General features: G+C 45.9%; 1 pseudogene; it reads right to left on the bottom strand.

Annotated features, from left to right (window-relative positions):
- Nucleotides 1–12,103: 12,103 nt before the first annotated feature.
- LOC123097219 (uncharacterized) lies at nt 12,104–13,760 on the bottom strand (annotated as a pseudogene).
- Nucleotides 13,761–15,566: the final 1,806 nt, after the last annotated feature.

Genomic DNA, 15,566 nt, shown 5'->3' with positions numbered 1-15,566 from the left:
TGTGCATGACAACAATTAAGCATTAGTAATACTATTGAATGGCAAGAAATAACGAAATTAATTGTTACTTAATATAAAAGTACCTCTCGCCGTGCCCAAACAGATCCCATAGTAGGCAAATCGCCAATAGCAGACACATAAGACCCAGCTAAGTCCTCCAAACCAAAAGGTTTATCAACGTAGACATAGAGTCGTCCAATAGGGAATCTCTCGTATGACCAGAGCTGCAACAATAATGGACATCCAACAAGACTAGATTTTTTAGACTTCAACAAGCAAGCTCCGTGTGTGTCATGCAGCAAAGACCAATTCACTGGAGGCTCTTTCTCTATCCACTCAAAAAAATTCTTTATTGCCCTTCCCTTCTTTCTCTTAGTATTAGGAGGGTCAATTGCTGGCAAGTCACAAAGACCTACTGGCTCCTCTAGCTCCGCGATGAGTGCTGCTAATTTAACTTGATCTTCTTCCATTTTCTTCCTCGCACGGGCCTGCTTCTTAGTAAACTCATCTAGTTTTGACCAAATAAATCTGTATTTGCGCTGCTGGCTCTGCTTGCATAATTTTTTGAACAAGTTCATCAACCGCTTGTTCTTGAACTGTGAGAAAAAATTAGCCCCAAGATGGCGCATGCAGCACCGGCTCTGCAAGTCCCTCCAAGGTGTTGGTTCGTCAACTGTTGGATTACGTAGTGTCTTCACGGCCTTCAATATACCAATATGTCTGTCATGAATGACACACACGTTTGGTCGGTCCTTCACGTTGGCAATTTTCACTTGCCGGAAGAACCATACCCAGCTGGGAAAGTTCTCACCCTCCACAAATGCCATGGCAAGTGGGATGATTTGATTGTTCCCGTCCACACCAATAGCAGTCAGGATTTGCCCTCTATACTGACCGGTCAAGAATGTACCATCCACAAATATAACAGGAGGACAATGCCGGAAAGCTTCGATGCACATAGCGAAAGAGAAGAACACTCGTTTCAACACCTTGAAATCTGGTATACTCAGCAACCTCATGTGTTGTACGTTCACATAAGTGCCGGGATTCCTGTCCTTCAGTATGGCAAGGAGACGGACTACATTATCATATGAGTCGAAGAACGTCCCAAACCTTTCCTCCATAGCCTTCTGCTTAGCCCTCCAAGCATTCCCATAAGGAATGACATAATTCCATCTGACCTTCACTGCTGTCTGGATGTGTTTTGCTTCCATATTTTTCTTCTCTACTATCTTAGTATACATGAGTTGCGCAATGAGACTTGAAGTCAGGTTCGGATGCTTCACCAGCGGGTTCTTCCTCACACAATTATGTGGGATTACAATGGTGACAACCCAGTGGATGTCATACTTCGGCACGTGCCCGTGCACCTTCCCAGGACAACCTGTTTCAACACATTGCACCATATAGTTTGTTGGACTTGATATGTGTGTCCGGAAAACCCTCTGCGTAGACATAGCCCACTTTATCACCGCATACTTCAATTTTTTCTTTGTATCAAACATATCCCCTATCTGTACTTGGTTCAGATTATACTGCCATGGAGTCTCATGGCCATCGTTGACCGTAAGGCCGGTGGATATATCTTGCTCCCATGCAGAAGGAATCGGTACCTCCACTTCATCCTCAGAATTTTCAGAATCCAGTTCCTCCACCAATCCATCCTCGTCCTCTTCCTCCATCACCCTCTGCATTTCATCTCCTTCCTCATCCCCATCAGCAAAATCAGAACCAGCTAATATTATCGACTAGCTACTCTGCCCAGTATCAGGACCACAAACATTGTGTGGCACGTAGTCCGACTCTTTCTCGGGTTGGCTAGCATCCACATCTTGTGGTTGTGACCCGGATAAAACAATCTCGTTAGCCACTTCACTGCCTTGGCCGGGTTCATACCCCCTGTGGAGTTGTACGGTATTCTCCTCCTTCGGCACAGGTTGCACAAGTGCATATGGGTGGATTCTTGGTCTCGGTAGCGTCTTAACAGGGACAACCAATGCTGGCTCCTATCTATCGGCATCAACTCCCACTTGACATTTTTACAAGATTTGGTCCACAATGCATGAATACTGACGGAACATACTTCAGGATCCAGCCCGAAACTAGTTGTCAACCAGTACTTCAACTGTCTAATGTCCAGTCTGTCCGGGTGTGCTAGTGTCATGACGCCATTTTTAAACTCGCTAAGATCAACCCCCAACTCATTATATCGAACATTACCAGCGCCATAGTAAACAGTCAGATTTACTGATTCAGACATTTTCACCTGTCAGACATTGTCATCTTCTCATTAATCACAACGAACACTAATATTACCCGCTACACGAACTATGCGCTAAAATGCCTCCACAAATATATTAACACTAAAATTCGCAATATGACTTATATACACTAACTAAACTATACAATTTAGATAAAATTTGTGACGACGTGGTTATACCTTCGAAGTGTGTGTTCCTAGCTTCTTGCTTCTCTCTTCGACTCAGCGGCACCGGCCACCTCGCGAAGTACTTGCACCACCGGACAACGACAGCGCCGCCCCCTCGACGACCGGAGGTTCAACTCCGGTCAGCCCCCAAGCTGCTCCTCCTCCTCACCACCTCCTCCTCCACAGCCGCTGCTACTACTCACCACCACCTACTTCCCGTCCTCCTCTCCACCATGGCTCCTCCTCCCCAAACGCATCAAAAACTATCCCATAGCAAAAAATAATATCGTAGGCTAGTGGGGATTGCTACGATCTACCGATTCTGTGGGTTGGATGTGGAAATGCGTGGCAAATGGAGAAGATCGGCGCAGGGTGGCGAGGTACAGAGAAGAACAAGAGAGAGAGAAGGAAGAACAGAGGCGAGCGAAGGAAGGAGACGGTGCGGCCTTATCCGCATCTTTTCGGTCGAGTGGTGGCCGAAAACCACTTCGGCCGACGCCTGGCCGAAAAGGCCCAATTCGGTCGCGGGGTGGCCGAAAACGGCCCACTTCAGCTGCCGGGAGGCCGAAGCTACTATTTTCGGCCGGGCCCTCACCGACACCAACTTTTCGGCCCAGGTACGCATGTCTTCGGCCAAAGCGCGGCCGAAAAGCCCTCTTCGGCCTTAGCCTGGCCGAAAACTACCTTTTCGGCCCACACGTGGCCGACAGGGTCATAGTTTTGTATTTTTTTTCATTTTGTGCTATAGTTTCCAAAATTGCTACAAAATACGTGATAGTATTGAAAAAAAAATCAAACATTGGATACTTCATGCAATAATGGAAGATCGGGAGCCAAAACACTGGAGATTGTGTTGTGTGATCCTTTGCATCAGATGTACATGGATGGTGTTGATGTGCCAGTATATTTGGTGGCAACGGCGTATGATCGTTCGAGACGAGGATGTTCAGCCACCTGCCCATACTTCTGCTGTTGTCCAGGCTCTTGCTCTTAATTTTGTTAGGGCGGCGGCGAAACCTTGGGCTGTGCCGAGGCTCAACCGACGGAGAAAGCCGTTGTCTAGTCAACTGGCTCTGAACGTTGATGCTTCTTTTCATCGAGGATGACCACGCTAGATCCTGTGGCATGATCATCCGGGACAGCGGAGGTATGTGTGTCCGGCATCCACGTCTGAACATGTTGCGGACATAATTTTGGCTGAATCTGCAGCTCGTGTGGAAGAACTAAAACTGGCTCTTAATATTGGGTGCAAATGCCATCTCTATACAAATGGATAATCTGGTTGTTGTCGACGACCGGATGTTCCATGATCTCAACACCAATGCTATGAATGAATGTCGTAGTTTGATGGACGGGTTCATGAAGGTTTAGCATTGTAATACATAATAAAAAAAGATTTCCTGTGGGTTTTTTTTTTGTTTTCTTTTGTTTTTCCACTGGTTTTCTTCGTCTTTTCCTCTGTTTCCACTTAATTCTATTATTTTCTTCCCTTTCCCCTTTCTTTTTATTTGGTTGATTTGTTCCTTTATTTGTTTTTATCTGCTTTCCTTTCTTTCTGTTTCTTTTTTGCACTGGTTTTTCTTTGGTTTTCTTTATTTATTTTTTCTTTTCTCTTCGGTTTTCTTTGTTTGTCCTTTTTACTTTTCTTTCTGAACTCATATCCAAAATTTTCTTACACTCTGTACTTTTTTCTTGTAAGTCAAGACAATTTTTTAATACATGTTTAACATTTTTTAGATATATGATTAACATTTTCTTCAGAGGTAAATATACCAGGAGTCTTAGAACTTGTGCAACGGTCAGTTTAATGTATAAACTTGTAAAATACGTGTTTCTAATCCGCAAATTTGTATGAAGGTGCAAATACGGTCACATTTCACGTACACGGGCGTATTTGTCAGCCACTTCTTGTATTGGGCCCCTCAAATAAAAAAACAATTTCACACGCGGGTTTCTAACTCAGGACCTGCCGCAAATATTCTCGCGTTGACAGCCACTAAACCGATGCCAGTTCATGCTTTTGTAGCACAACTACTTTTTGTATTTGTCTCAAAAAAAGAACTTCTTATATTCTATCAACTCGACCGAAAAAATTAAAAAAGAAATGTAATCAGAAAAATGAAGCCGCACAGTTCAAAACTGTGACTACGTGAACCACCAGGCTACAACGGCACATGATGTCCTAAGAGCATCTCCAATAGATGGTCCAAAATTTGGTGGTCCAAAATCGAAGATGTAAAATTTGGACCGTCAAAAAGTGCGTTTTGAAGTTCCGGAAAAAGCTCAACTCCAACAGATGGTCCAAATTGATGGTCCAAAAGAGCAACTCCAATAGATGGTCCAAAATGAAGATGTAAATTTCTTAAAGCGACAAACTACTAGTCCATTCAACATAGTTCAAACATCAAATTCAACATAGTTTCATACATGAACTTCAACTACTACTTATTCAAACTACTAGATAAACTACTCCTCGTCGTCGAAGCTGCAGAACTACGCCCAGAACTCCTCTCCTTCTCCGGGTCGTCGCACCCCTCCTCCTCCTCCTCCACCGAGAAGTCTGCCTAGTCCTCCTCGGAAGAGGACTCGATGGGGATCACCGTCGAGGGACCGGCCTCGTCCTCCTTCTTCGCCCCCTTCTTCTTCTGCTCCGCCTCACGCTTCCAGTAGTACTCCAGCTCGGCCTGGACGTACTCCGGATGCTCCCGAGCAAACCTCGCCATCGCCTCCTCGTCGGTCTCGCCGGCACCGACGACAACCGACGGCTTCTTCGTCGTCTTCTTCTTCGTCGGGATCTCCTTCATCTTGATGCCCTGCGGCACAAGCATCTCCGCTTCTGCCCGACTCTCGATCTCTGGGAACTTGAGGTGCTCCCGAGGCCTCTCGGCATGCCACACCGCCACGTCGTAGGCACGCGCGGCCTCGTGGGCGGAGGGGTACGTGTCGATCCACCAACGCCTCCCGACGTCGGAGAACTCCACTCCGAAGTTACCGGAGGGCTTCTGCCTCACGCCGAAGAAGCCCGACTTGCCCTTCGGCGTCTTCTTCGGCGCCATCAGAGAGCGGTGAGAGCGGCGGCGGCGAGCGGCCGGGGCGGTGGCGGACGGAGCCGGGTGGGGCGGTGGCGGACGGAGCCGGGCGGGGCAGAGCTGCAGGGCGGCGGCATCGTGCGGGGCGGCGGCGGACGGAGCCGGGGCGGGTCGGAGCTACGGCGGGCGGGCCGGGGCCGGGCGGAGCTGCGGCGGGTCGGAGCTGCAGCGGACGGGGCGGGGCGGGGCGGACGGGGCGGCGATGCACGGGCGGGAGGTCGTGGGCGGGCGGGCGAGAAAGGAAAGGAACTGGCGGTTGGGCATTCGCAGGCGGCGGCTGATTTTGGACCAGATGCACCTCGTGATGTAAATTTGCACCGCGAGGTGTTGTATTTTACATCACGAGGAGGCCGCGGTCCAAATGTTTTTACATATGGACCGTCTGTTGAAGCTACGTTTTTGGCCTCGGACAGTTCAAAAGTTAGTTACTTTTACATTTGAACCATCTATTGGAGATGCTCTAAGGAGATAAACATTGTTTATGTTGTTATCTCTTTTTTTCTATGTAAGAAAACAACTTATATTATAGTGTTTGTAACATTAAAAAATGTTCACGTGTTACAAAAAGGTACATGATATTTTATTTAATATTAAGCATTGTAATAAAAAATTTGTGTAACTACCATGTGTCACATTTAAAAATATTTATGTATTTCAAAAAATGTTCATAACATCTTTTAAAAATGTTTAGACAATTTACAAAAATGTTTGCACAGTTTAAAAAATTGTGTACCATCCAAAAACTGTTTAACACATATTTGAAAAAAGTTTAAAACTTACATTTGAAAACTGTTAATCATATGTTTAAAAAAATATTAAACATGTATAAAACTGTTTTAGGTGTATACATAAGACGAACAATGTGTATGAAAAAGATAAACATCAAAACATTTATTTTTTAAATGTTAATCATATATTTGAAAAATGAGTGTATAAAAATATTTCTGTTGTATGCAAAATGTATAATTTATAGGCAAAAGTAGGCATCAAAACATGTATTTAAAAAATATTAATAATGTATATGAAAAATGCTAAACATGTACTCCATAAGAATAATGTTTTAGTACGGTAAGTATGTTGACATCATATATAGTTATAGGAATATAAGAGCAACTCTAGCAGACCCCGCATCCCGCCGGCTCGCAAAACGCGTTTGCAGTTCGCGCAAAACCGCTTTTGCGGGCCGGCGCGGACATCCACAGATGCAGACCCCTCAAATAGACCCGCATAAAAGTATATTCGCGGAATATCCTTTTTTACGGGTCGGCTTCTGCGGGTTCTGCTCGGGCACCACTGCAACTACCCGCAAACAGAAAAACTGCAAATCTCGCATTTGACATAGGGTTTCACAAACAAGTTCAAATATAAACGACATAACACAGCTTTACGCGTAAATAAAAGCCAAGTTCATTACGGCAAACGCAAAAGAGGGCCCTGCAAAAGTTTGCGCCCATGTCCGGCATCATCTTGGTCGATCTTTACTCCGCGCCATCGAGTCCATCTTGAAGTTCATCGCCACCGCCGAATCCACCTTCGGCGCTTGTTCCAACTCCCGCACCGAAATCATCAACATTGCCACCATATGGAGCGGAGAAAACATCTCCGGAACTGTAGCACGCACGGGCCGACGCAACCATTCTCCTCTTCAAGATTTCTCTCCTTGCCATATCATGCCATGTTTTGGTGAGATCGTCCATGTCATTGCGGTTCATTGACATGATCCTGTTCTCTTCGGCGAGCAGCTTGGACATGGCTTTGTTTTCTGCAGCGCGTGCTCTTCTCTCCTCAATGGCAGCTTTGCGCAGCCCCTCTTCTTTGAGCAATTGCCACTTTTCTTGCTTCTCCTTTGCCTTCTTCTCGGCCAACTCTTTCTTGATCTCCAACGACTTCAACAACATCGACTCGTTTGATTGCATCATGGCATCAATCTTCTCCCTCAAGCTCGATGCTTCTTGCTCCCTCTTCATCTTCTCCTTGGTCTTCTTGTCGCCATCGGGCTTGTGCAAATTTCTTGGGCCATCATCATCCTCATCTTCATCCATGTTTGTAAATGAGCCTCTCTTTGGGGGGGACTCTTTGTCGATCAACTTCCATTTCTCGCACTTTTGGAGCAACTCCCAACAATGCTCTAGTTTGAAGAATTTGCCTTCCAAAGCTTCCATGTCCTTGTATCTACGTTGAGCAATCTTGTCATACAAAATGTGAACAAAGTGATGCAATCATTTCCCATGATGCAAATATGATGATGCACAACTTGAACAAAGGCAAAACAAACTCACATAGTCGGACTCCACGGTGCCACTTGGAGGTGCATTGCGTACTTGCTCCAAGCAAGCTGCCCAGCGGCTGCACATTGGTTTGATATTCTCCCAACGCCCTTGAAGCGACTGAAATGTGTGTGGAGTCCTATTGGGATGCTTTGCCATAATGCGAAAGTATTGATCTTCGATCCTTTGCCAATATCTCTTGGCGGTTTGAGAAGTACACGTGCATGCATCAAGAGACACCGCACTCCATGCTTTGATCAAAGCTTGATCTTTCAAGATCGTGTAGTTCTTCGATCTTATGTTTTTCCCAGTTTTTGTTTGCGATTGCTCATACGCTTCCGCTTCGATCTCCTCCAATTCGTCCTCACAACCATGATCATCCACGCCGCCCTCTGTTTCATTGTAGTCGAATGCGGCGAACGGGGCTTGATCAATGTCAACCGCGTTCGTGTCCAACAAGTTCACGAACTCGGTAGTTGCATTGTTTGAACCACCGCTATAGTGAACAATAACAAGTCATGAGCTATCGAGAATAATGGCGAAAATGAAAGGAAATCGCCATGACCGAAGACGCATACCTTCCGGCCATTTCGTCCAACACCTCGCTTGCGGGGGAGCGGCACCATTGAACGGCATCGCCGGAGCACCTTCTCGCGGGGGGATGGAGTGAGAGGATGAAGAAGGTGGCTTCTTTGTAGCCGGAATCTTCCTCCGCTTTACGCCCGCGACCTTGACGACCTTCTCCGCCGCCGGCCGAGATCGTGCTGCCGCGTTGGCGCTCGGAGCGCGGGCCATCGCGGCGGGGGCAGCCGGATTCCCGCCCTGCACGACCATGTTGCCCTGCCGCTTGCGGGCAGGCGCGTCGTTTGCTTGAGCGACGGCGGCGGGGCCAACATGGCCGGCGACGAGATCCGCCCGAGGGGAAGGAGCGTGCGCGACCTCGACGGCGACGGGGGACAGCATGGGGTCGTCCATGGCGGCGAGGGACGGCCGGGGAGGAAGCATCGGAGCGTGCGGAGGCGGGGCAATGGTGGCGGAGGGTGGGGGAGCGGGAAAGGTCCCGCGGAAATGTCCCTCCCGCCAGGGGTTGAGCTCGGGTCGGCCTCCCAGCCCGTGAAGATAGAGGTTGGGGGAGAAGATTTGCCGCGCTCCGCAAAAATATTTACGGGCCTGAGCGGGATGCGGGGTCTGATCGGGCAGATTTTCCCGTCCCGATCCGCAATTTGACGGTTATTTTGCGGGCGGGATGGGATGCAGGGTGTGCTAGAGTTGCTTTAAGTATACTACTATAATTACGTTGCTTAGTACGTTGGACGGCCGCATGCAGCGGCGCGTTGCAAAGCTGGGACGATGTTGGTAAAAAATACAAGAAAGGTCATTAAACACTAAAGATTACATGGTTTACTGATTGTGGCTGTGTGTGCTAGCGAACGGCGCTGTGAAGTTCCAAGTTCGATTCCCAGTTTTCTGATTTAGTTTTTATATAATTAATTTATTATTTCACTCTCTATCCTGACAAGTGGGACCCACACCTTATTTCACTCTCTATCTTGACAAGTGGGACCCACACGTCATACGAAGATAGACAGGGAGTACTTGGGCTTCATGCCATGCTGCTTGCCATGTCAGCCTGACAAATGGGCCACTGACACGTTGGTGCACCATGTGAGCACCTGATACGGCTACATATGTGAAATATGACCGTATTTGCATCTTCATGCAATTTCGTGGACCGGACATACGTATTTTGTAAATTTTGCACTAAATTTACTGAAGCGCGCAAGTCCTGAGAGTATCTCTAGCAGGCTCCTTAAAAGTTAACCCTTAAAAACACGTATAAAGGGCACTGTAAACCATTTTTATGATGCAAAATTGCGCCGGACAGTACAGACCTCATAAATAAAACTGTATCCCATTATAGCTCATATTTTTTTTCTTTTTTTCCTTCTTCCTTCCTCCCAACAGAGCTCGTCTCCGGCCACGGCATGCCTTGCCCGGGAACCTCAGCTCGCCCCGGCGCCACCCGCCTCGCCCCCGCCTTGCCCCGGCGCCGCCCGCCCCGACCGCGCGCTCCCTGGCGTGCCTTCCCATCCCCGATTGACCCCGGCACCGCCCGCTGCCGCAAGCGCTCCCCGGCGTGGCCGCGCGAGCTCCCCGCCGCTGCGTGTGATCCTCCCCCCCCCCCCCCCCGCCCTTCTCCGGGGCGCCCCGATTCGGGCCGCCGGTGACCTACTCCGCCCTGCCTGTGGACGGCCATGCCTCGACAGTGGAGGTTGAGCCGGTCGCAATTTGATCCGGCGTGCGGCGACGGATTTCGGTGAGTTCCGGGTAGATTCCGGACAGTTCCGCGGCGGCGCATCTGCTCCGACGAGGTTTGACCGGTTTACAGGTTGAAATGTACATATAAGGTTCTCGCCGATGGATTTTCAGTGCCCTTTAAAAAGTTGAAGGGCCGAATGAGTTTTACGAGACCTGCTAGGGGCCGTTTTTTCGACCGAAACTGTAAACACCTCTATTTTTTACGGGTTTGACCAGTTTAAGGGGTCTGCTAGAGATGCTCTAAGACTCCCAGTGTATTTACCTCTTTCTTCAAATATATGCTTTGATGTCTATGGTCATCGTACATGAGGTACTTTTTTGGTATATACCTCACATTTTCTATACAGGTTTAAAATTTCTCATACACATGATTAACATATTTTCAAAATATATGTTTTGGTGTCTATTTTCTTCATACACATCGTATATTTTTCTTATACATCCGACAAATATTTCTATGCATATTTTAAGATTTTTAATACATGTTGAACATTTTTCAAATACATGATTGAATATTTAGAAAAACATATATATTCATGTCAATTGTTTTCATACACATTGTACATTTTTCGTATACATCTAATTTTTTTGACATAGGTCTAAAAATTTATATATACATGTTTAAAAAAATCAAAAATATGTTTTGATGTATAATTTTATATATACAGGATTAACATTTTACTTATACATGTGAAACATTTTTCTATACATGTCCAATGCTTTTCAAATGCATGTTTAACTTTATTTTCTAAATTTTATGTAATGTGTTTTTTGTTATATATATCTATATTTTTTTAAGTAAGTAAAAGTATAAAAAAGGAAAAAAACAATAATGTAAGAAAAGCAAAAGAAAAAATGAGTGCTTTAAGGCATGCGGTCTTCCGCTAGCTGGGCCGGCCCATTTTCTTAGCCGCTAGAGGCGATGGGTCACTGTGTCTCGCGTCAAGTGAGATAGAGTCGCACTCCAATTCCATCCAAAGCGATGGAACTCCGTGAGACTTTTGTAGGCAGATCCTATTTAGCTCATTGAACTCCGTGAGACTTTTGTAGGCGATGGGTCGGGAAATAGCAGGACCACTATTTCGCGCGTAGGGCAGCGCGGGCGTTGTGATGCGTATTCGGGAGGTTGCTGGTTTTGGTCGGGCAGCTAGGTCCAGGCTGCCGGTGTTGGTTGGTGGTGAGAAAGAGGTTGCGGTGGCTCTCGCGGGTAGTCGGCACAGCGGCTTGCCGGCCGACAGGTCTCTTCTACGTCTCGCCATGCCGTCACAGAGTCGAAGCTGCCCTAGAGTGCTAGATGGTGACGATGACAAGTAGCCGGTGGTCTTTGAGGAGGTGTTGGTTGGCGTCAACTCTATCCATTTCTCCTGTCTTTTGGTGGTCTTCCTAATCGGAGCTGTCTGGCGCCCGCACCAGCGGTCGACTGTTATGCATGGGCCGGCATGGGTTTCGGTGTCTGTAGCGACGAAGGCTTCGTTGGCAGAAGTCAATGGTGAAGTCGGAGTCGCTGGCTCGTGGAGGAGTGATGACGATGACGCTTGGTGACGACCTCGACTTTGTGGTTCTTCTCTACGATGTTTGTATATCTTCGTATGGGTGCCAAGTCGGCCTGTTTTGCCATGTGTAAAATGAAGAAGGAATGTTAGAGACGTTTAGGAGATTATTCTATTGGTATTTACTGTAGTGTTTTTTACCATGTATTTATTGTATATAAAAATAATCTATAATTAATTTTATTTCACCGTCAATTTGATTGTATGTAATGATTCTAAAGTACACATTAAATTTGTAATTTAAAAATTAATTTAAGGCATTTTAGCCTTAATCATATGAATTGAAAGAAGGCAAATTAGGGTATTGTAGCTTTTCTAACATTCCTTCTTAATGTTAGAGGATCCCGTTCCCTGCGTGGGCTGTTGTAACCGTTTTACCCTGGTTTTTTGTTAGTTAGCCGTGCAACCTTCTTTTTTTTTAATGAAATCAGGATCCTTAGGGGCACATTTTCAAAAAGAAAAAGGAATACTTGAGATAAGTAATTCCAAGCTTGGAGGGAAGATCCTTGTCCCACGGGAATCGACGCTTCTTTCTACTGGTCGGCTTTGAGTTTGGGATTTTATGTTGAACACCTCACCCGTAAATTTGACATACAAACATTTAGGAAATTGCAATTGACGCTTCACCGTGAGTAGCTTCCCACACAACTCAAGTAAGTACCAAAATGTGGCGAGGTGATCAGTGGGTGCGTAAGGCATCTCGTCACACAGGATGCCATCATTGGTCATGTTGTCTCCAATTGTCCTCAATTCATACAATTTGCGCTGATGCAGATCCTCTTCGTTCTCACCATAACGGTCTGGGTCCTCATCTGCGTTCCTCTCCACACTGGGATCAGCATCGCCCGATCTGATGTGGTGCTTGATATTGGTGATTGTGGGTATGCCATCAGCATTGAAGCTTGTATTCAAGGAGAAGAGGTCCTCTGCCTGGGTGATCCCGTAGAGTTTGTTTCCAAGGAGCATGATGTCAATAATGTCTATGAAGGGGGCTATTTGTGGCCTCGGTAACCACATACCCTATCCCAGTCGGATTAAGATGACCGAATAGTTCCAATTGTTGGTCATGGTGACGACGAGCTGGTCATCCAAAGTCGATCGGACGAGCACCTTGTGGATCTGAAATAACTTCGAACTATTACCGATGATAGCATCCAGCTCGGTGAGAGCTACAACTTCCTTGGAGAAAGGATTGTGCAAGAAATAGGTATGCGTTTCTTCATCATCATGAGTGTAGTCGAAGGTGAGCCAACTGTCCGTGGAGCCAATGCATCGCAAGTTGTCAGGGAAGGAGCTGTTGATGTTGGAGCGTTTGAACGAGGTGTGCTCCTGGTTGTCAATAGTGAACCTAGGAGGAGCTCTTATGCAGGTTATCTACAGATGTACCGGGATTCTTCGTTTATGGTCCTCTCTACAACGCGTGAAGAACCGAGACTTGTTTATGAAGGTATGTACATGATTGAAGGCTATGGCGAGGGATACTTTTATCCAACATAGGTGACAACATGATCTTAAGATTGGTCCCCCTCCGCTTTAGGCGTTATACGGATACTTCATGTTTTCCTCTGATTGGAATTGGATCCACGCCGTGTTTCCACACTGCTGCCATGGAGGCGGAGAGGAAACTGCTTGCAGTGGCGGAGCCAGGAATATTTGGTTAGGGGGGCCAAATGAGGCTAACACAGGCTGGGGAGGGCCAAACATTGAAAAAATGAGCTTTTTACAGCAAATGATCACTAAATATGTATTATACATAAGCAAATTAGTATTAAATCACTGATGTTAGGGGGGGGGCAGGGCCCCTGCTGGCCCCCCTGTCTCCGCCACTGACTGCTTGCCAGGAACGCGGTACCGTCTGCATCCATGGTAGTTGCGGTGGAGGGGGAGCCGAGGAGCGCCCGGATCGACACGCTGTCTGGAAGCGGGCGCGATCTGCCAGGTTAGGGAGCCGGGCCAATACGAGGCCTAGGATATCCTCTGGGAGTTCCGACCACGGCGAAGAAGACAGCTAAGAAGCAATGGGACGCCGGCTGGAACTACACACCGCTTGGAGGCCGGCGGCGAAGAGATCCAGGAGGTCGTCGGACCACCGCGGCGGCGATGCCATTGAATTTTTTTTGAGGGGTAAAACACACTTTATTGATCATAAACCACAGTTTATGGGATACAAATTGCATGGGGATTCATAAGCCACAAATGGCGCCCCTGCTGAAGACAAATGGATCCACAGTTTGATGCGCTGCTTGGTTTGGATCGTACGTAAGAGTTGCAGCGGAGCGGAGAAGGCGACGGACTGGTGGTGTCGTGGTACTGTTGTTCCACGTCCCTGCCCGCACATGTAGCGAACGAAACACGTGATACTGGGCCGTGGAACCATATGCTGCCGTGGTGTTCTATTCGGCCTTTTGAACCTCGAAGCCTACTCTAACGCGAATACTATATCTCGCCGGAAGCATGCACGCACATGGCCTCGCCCGTTAGCTCTACTCGGGTTTCTCATACTTTTTTCTTCTTCTTTTTTCATTTGTTTTCTCTCGATTTTCACTGGGGTTTTTCTTCCCTATTCCATTCCCTTCAATGGTTCATTTGTTTCTTTCTTTGTTTTTCTCTGGTTTTCTTGTTTTCTTTGTTTCTTTTTCCTTTTTTCACTAGTTTTCCTCTGTTTTCTTTTTTCTCTTTGCTTTTCTTTATTTATTTCTTTATATTGTTTTTTAAACACATGTCTACTTTTTTATTATACTTGTAAGCTTTTTTAAGTGAAGACCATTTTTCTAATACACATTTTACATTTTCATATGAATTATTAAAATCTTGTTTAAATACAGACTTTGATGTATATTGTTTTCGTACATGAGGTATATTTTTGTTATATATCTAAAATAGTAAAGGTTTAACATTTTTCATATACATGATTAACATATTTTCAAATATATGTTTTGATGTCTACATTTTTCATACACATTATACATTTTGTTCACATATCAAAAAAACATTCCACGTTTACAAAACATTAACACATGTTTAACATTTTTCAATATATGATTAATATTTTTAAAAATATATGTTTGGATGTCTATTGTTTTTGTACACATTGTATATTTTTCTGTATGCATCTAAAAGATGCATAAATGTTTAATAAAATATACATGATTAACATTCAAATTTATGTTTGAAGTCTACTTTTTTTCATACACATCATACATTTTTCTGTACAGGTTCAGCACTTTTGAAATGGATGTTTGACTTTTTTCTATATTCTATGTAAATTAGTTTTTGTTTATGAGTTTCCCAAGTATAAATAAAAGTTGAAAAGGAAAATAAAAATGTAGAAAAACAAAAGAAAATAACAATTTAAGGCCTGCAGCCTCTCACGCTGGGCCGGGCCATTTTCTCGGCCGCTTGAGGCGACAGGCCGTTCTGTCTCACGTCACGCCGCAACTCTAAAGCCGAAATCACTAATTAAGGAGTACTCGCTGCAAAGAATACTCCCCTTCCCAGGTCACGACAAGTGGCGCACATGCAGCGCGCCACTTGTCGCAACCTGGGAGTTTTCCCTTTTTTCGTAGATCCGTTTATTCAAAATGTTTTATCTTTTAAACCGTGCATCCAAATCTCAAACCGTTTTCACCATTGGATTCCTCGCGTCGAGATCTTCAAAACTAGATCTCATGTTGATAGGTTTTGACGAACTTTTTTTCATAAAAAGAAAACGGACGAAAAAAACCGGACGAAAAAACCACACCGGGAGCACGGTTTTTTCCCCTTTCTGAAAGAGGCACGCCCGTGCCTCTCGCGAAATCACAACCGTGCCTCTCGCGGAAGCAAAACCGTGACTCCCGTGAAAGGAAAAAAAACAGAAAACGCGTTTTTTTTTTCCTTTCCGAAAGAGGCATGCCCGTGACTCTCGCGAAAG

Source organism: Triticum aestivum, chromosome 4D, assembly GCF_018294505.1.
Source record: "Triticum aestivum cultivar Chinese Spring chromosome 4D, IWGSC CS RefSeq v2.1, whole genome shotgun sequence".
Lineage (NCBI taxonomy): Eukaryota > Viridiplantae > Streptophyta > Magnoliopsida > Poales > Poaceae > Triticum > Triticum aestivum.
This window is presented reverse-complemented; position numbering and strand designations above follow the sequence as displayed.